Source organism: Cynoglossus semilaevis, chromosome 1 (assembly GCF_000523025.1).
Source record: "Cynoglossus semilaevis isolate Cse_v1.0 chromosome 1, Cse_v1.0, whole genome shotgun sequence".
Lineage (NCBI taxonomy): Eukaryota > Metazoa > Chordata > Actinopteri > Pleuronectiformes > Cynoglossidae > Cynoglossus > Cynoglossus semilaevis.
In genome coordinates, this window is record NC_024307.1 from 8701842 (window position 1) to 8706682 (window position 4841).

General features: G+C 40.6%; 1 protein-coding gene across 19 annotated transcripts in view; it reads right to left on the reverse strand.

Annotated features, from left to right (window-relative positions):
* sox11a (SRY-box transcription factor 11a) overlaps nucleotides 1-4841 on the reverse strand; it is a 436554-nt gene that overhangs the window by 335670 nt on the left and 96043 nt on the right. For all 19 annotated transcript variants that reach the window (XR_003051995.1, XR_003051997.1, XR_003051996.1 and 16 more), the window contains exon 3: nucleotides 2188-2312. The gene's annotated coding sequence lies outside the window, so the exon portion shown is untranslated. The remainder of the gene's footprint in view (nucleotides 1-2187; nucleotides 2313-4841) is intronic.

The following is a 4841-nucleotide window of genomic DNA, read 5'->3' on the forward strand; positions in this document are numbered from 1 at the left end:
GGGGGTTTGTATGACAAGGGTACATAGTGAAGAAAAAGCGGATGAAAGGGAAATTGTGTGTGTGTGTGTGTGTGTGAGTGTTCACTATGGAGGTGCGTGGGGTTATAAGACAAAGCAGTCAACCATGACATCAGTCAAGACTGCCACCCCTCCCCCCATCACCAAGTTCTCCCTCCGTGACCTTGACCTGGGTTTGGTGGTTTCTGACAGCACAGACCCTTGTTGACAGCAGCTGTGCCTACACGCTGTGCCAGATGCACACACTGGCCAAAACGAGGTTGAAAAATCAAAGGATGTGGTGACATAACTGGACATACACAGAGAGTGAAGTATGAGGGGTGGGGGGGGGCAATGCCGTGACCCTGGCGGTCTGATGTGTTGTGAAATGGGTGACTTTGTAGACCTCTGCCAGCTAATGTGTGGAGGGAAGGTGAACAAACTCCAAGGCCAAAGCAGACCTCCAAAGAACCACTATGGGTAGTGCCCTTGAGCAGCACAAGTGCCTGAGTCATATTACTGAGTAGGAACAGTAACTATTACGGCTCACCACAGAAGCCAGGAGAAATTGCCCGAAGCTGTAGTTTTCAATAATGGCTGGTAAATGTTGGCTCCAACTCTGCTGTGATTCTACCCTGTAACAAAAAATAATCTGTTGCGTTGGAGGGCGGTGGGTGGTGGGGGGGGGGATGTTTAAGACAACTGTAAAGGTTATATTTCTCACATCCCACAGCATTAAGACCCTACGTTCAAACTGTTACAACCTAAATTATGATGTTTTTTTCCAGAGGTATTTTGGGTAAACATTTACAGCACCTGTGTATTAGGGGTTTTAACAAATTTGTCTTTGTTTTCAGCAGAAACAGACCATTTATACTCTGGCTGTGAAGACACTTAAAAATAAGTGTGAGTCTAAAAAACATTGCACCAAACAAACTTTCTTAAAGCCAGACTTCGACACTGGAAAGAAAAAACATCTATCTATCTATCAAATATTCTATAAAATCACAATTGTTGAGGACTTGTATTTCACTTGTAAAAACAACTAAGACGTAGAGCTGATTCAAAATATAAACCGTTGTGACAATTTGAGGTGAAACAGTTAGCCGCTAGCTACACATTCCGTAAAGGAAAACAGTGCTGTCATTTCCTTTTAACAGCAGCCAAGACAGGTGTAGCTTATATTTCACTTTCATGAATAAATCAAATTAAAAGTTCAAAGTAAACACAGGATTGTTTGACTTCTATAGTTGCTCACAGTCCGCTAACTTCTGAAGATGTCCGCCAGAAACAACCGTCTAATAAAAACCCTAAAGTTACCATCCATCCCTGAGGTCGAACATGCATATATGCACCTATACTGCAGTAATATACAGCTCAACTTTGAATGTAAATATAACGACGTTAACAGCTGCTACTGTGAACCACAACAGAGAATTCGGAGTGGACAGATGCTATCAAACACAGCTGAAGGAACACGGATGTGATCAAAGTTGCTTCTTTCACTACACAACAGCTGTTTGATTAAAGATCCTTAAACACAATTAATCATTGTGCAGGGCAGTTTGTGTGGTTTTCTTTTTTTGTGTGTGTGTGGGTCTAACGTAGTTCTGCATGTGGTTTTCTTTTTGTGTGTGTGGGTCTAACGTAGTTCTGCAGTCACATGTCATATTTCCACGTTGCCAGAAGCGTCGACGTGCCTGAAGCGGAGCCTGCGTCTGTTTAGCACATTGACTCAGCAGGGTCACAGGTTCGCTGGCTCAGACTCAGCTCCTTTTACAGCCTTTTGAAATCATTAAGTAATGAACTGGGTGCCATTCAAAAATAAATGCATCCACAAGCCAGCGTCCTTTCATGTTCCGAACCATAAATACTCTGGGAGTTTTCACACAGCCAACGCACTCTCAGAGCCATTTCTGACATCTGTTAGCCGCTAAAAAGTGCAAAAACCTGGACAAATAACTGAAGCTTTGGATCAAAGTGTTTTATAATACAAAGGGATACAAGGCAGTTATGCTTGCTTTTTTCTTAATTTGTTAATTGATTATTGCCTAATCCGTCAAAGAACCTGGCTCCTAGCCCTGCTTAGCGTAAACACACACACAGATGGATGCACAAAAATACCCAGCGAGAAAAATAAATATCGAAATCTTTCAAGTCAGGACTATTCCAAGTGCTGTCACCACTGACCTTGGTCCATATGTCCATGACGTGTTCCTTCCCCTCTCCTCCATCCTTCATTCTCAGGAGTGTCCACTGGCTTGGAGCTTATTGGGGGGCCTTGAGGCTTCTTCCACTTTCAGACGGGCATTAATCTGGGAGGCAAATGATAAGGCCAGGTTTTACAAGTGGAGCTTTGCACATTCACCAAAATTTGCATTTAAAAGCCATCGAGTAATCTTTGGGTTTATTTAAATCTCAGCAAGACAGTAGAGGAAGAGCTGGGTGGGGTTTAGCTTCTAGCTTCAGTGCTACTTTCCCATGGCAGACAAAATCCCTACCACCCTGCCCGAAATAAGGACGGATGTGGATTTCCCTTCTTTTCACACAGCGGGGCAGCATCTGTATTAGCAACGACGTTTAATTGTCTGGGAATAGAGTTCTCCAGCCAAGTTGCTGGTTAAGTTGTTTGAGGTCAATTCGATGGTTTTCAACTACAGAAAATGCCCCTCGATGACCTCGAACCCTGACCTTCGGTCTATAGTTAATTTTAGGTCAGGCATTAGCATCCTTCCATTTGTAATGTATTTTTCCCAGGCATAACCTGGTGGTGGGATTACATACGCCCCCTAGTGGCTTGATAAGGTTATTTAACAAGTACAAAACCAGTTGAACTACCATAGTCACTCAACGAACTGTAGAATTGAGTGCTTTGCAGAAACACAGTCACTCAACGTGAAAGCTGTAGAATTGAGTGCTTTGCAGAAACACACAGGTGTTCGTGTCCACCTTGGTTTGTCATAACATAGTATAATAGTCGTCCGACTGCTAATGCCACAGGTATTACTTAGGGATGTATTATTGGTAAGAATCGTTATGAGTTTTTCCTCTGATAATAACGTAATGCCTGGGTCACCTAAAAATAGTGAAAGTGAAATCGAAAGTGGAACTATTATTTTTTCTTGTACAAAGTATATTCATTATGTCACACCACTGCACACAATGAGATGTGTCTAAAACAGCTCAACCCAAACGTCTGAATGTATTGGTTGATATTAGAATTAGAAATTAATGGTTTGGACCAGTGTTTCCCAAACTGGATTTTAAACGTTTCGGGGACCCATATTTTAAAAGTCACAAATTTTCGCGACCCAAGTCAATAGACATTATTCGTAAACTCCAGGGAAATATGATGCGAGACGACCTAAAAAAAACCTCTTGCGACCGACTCTTTGGGAAACAATGGTTTGGACAATATCAGATATCGACAAAAACGTAATATCAGACATCCTTAGTGTTACTAGCTCAGAAGCTAGCGTAATTACAACTTAGGTCCATTTTCAGTTGTCAAAATACGACCTATAAATTCATTTCATTTTAAATGAATAGCCGTCAAACTAACTCCTGCTGGCTAAACAAGGAATTGCATCCTAATCTACATTTCTAATGGATGTCCTCTCAGCCAATCATCATATTTTGGTTTCCAACATGGTCATCAACTGTTCCCACTGTTGAATCATTTCATTTCATTTAACTTTCTTTTCATGAAGTGTGCAAATGTAGCAGCTGCTACAGTCAGAGGGAACGCCGTGATGCACGTCAGCATGTTCAATAGTTTACTGGCCTCAAACCCAAACGAATGTGCACCACAACAGCACACTGCTTCTGCTCAGCCAATTCGTGTCAGCATCAGGGGGGATATTTCCAGCCAGGGACTGTGCGGTGCATCCTACACATCCAGAAGGGATTTGAAAGATTAATCCTCACCTTTCCGACTGAATGTATGTAATTTGGTTTGACAAACACCAGCCCTACAGGGACGTTTTCTTCATTAATACTTGACAATGTGCCTTACGTCTCAGGCCTGTGAAGATGTAGCGGCGTGACGGACGAGAGCATTAAAGTGACCCAGATTCAATCTTTCTTTCTTCACTTGCCAGCTTTTAACACTGCATGTAGCACCTGTGATTCAACGTTCACTTCACACTGGGTGTTAACAGCCCTTATAACAGGCCAGACACGGGACACAGGCTGATGACCAGCCGGGGCTAAAGATACTAAAACAATGTGGAGGTGTAGAAAGAGAAATGTCACAAAGATTAAAAAGGACAGTTAGGTATAGTAACGCCAAAAAAAAAAAAAAAAAGGTTTTTAAACATGTGATTAAAGCTGCAGCCATGGAATATTTTTGTAAACAAGAGCAGTTATTTTCTCAGATGTTAAGATATTGGATGGGTGATGAAAAAAAAAACAACCTTTTATCTATTATAAAACCAGCAGAAAATACACACAAAAAAATATCAAACTTCTCTACATAGAAATAACAACTATAACAAATATTTCTTGTATAAATACACATATATAAAAATATATATGCATTTATATATTTATATATACATATATGTATACATAGAGTGTATAGATGCATGCATATATAAATATACAATATATGTACATATACATAGATACGTATATATTTACACATATATATTTATATATTACATTTATATATAAATAAATAAATAAAGTAAATTATCGTCACTTCTGAGGTTGGAGTCTACGGCCAGCCGGTTTGCAGGGCTTTGTTTTTCTGAAAACTGTTTGGACATTTCTGACCTGGATCAATGTTCAGTCCAACAAACAAAATTAGAGCAGCTGCCAATTCACACAGGATACAGGAGAGA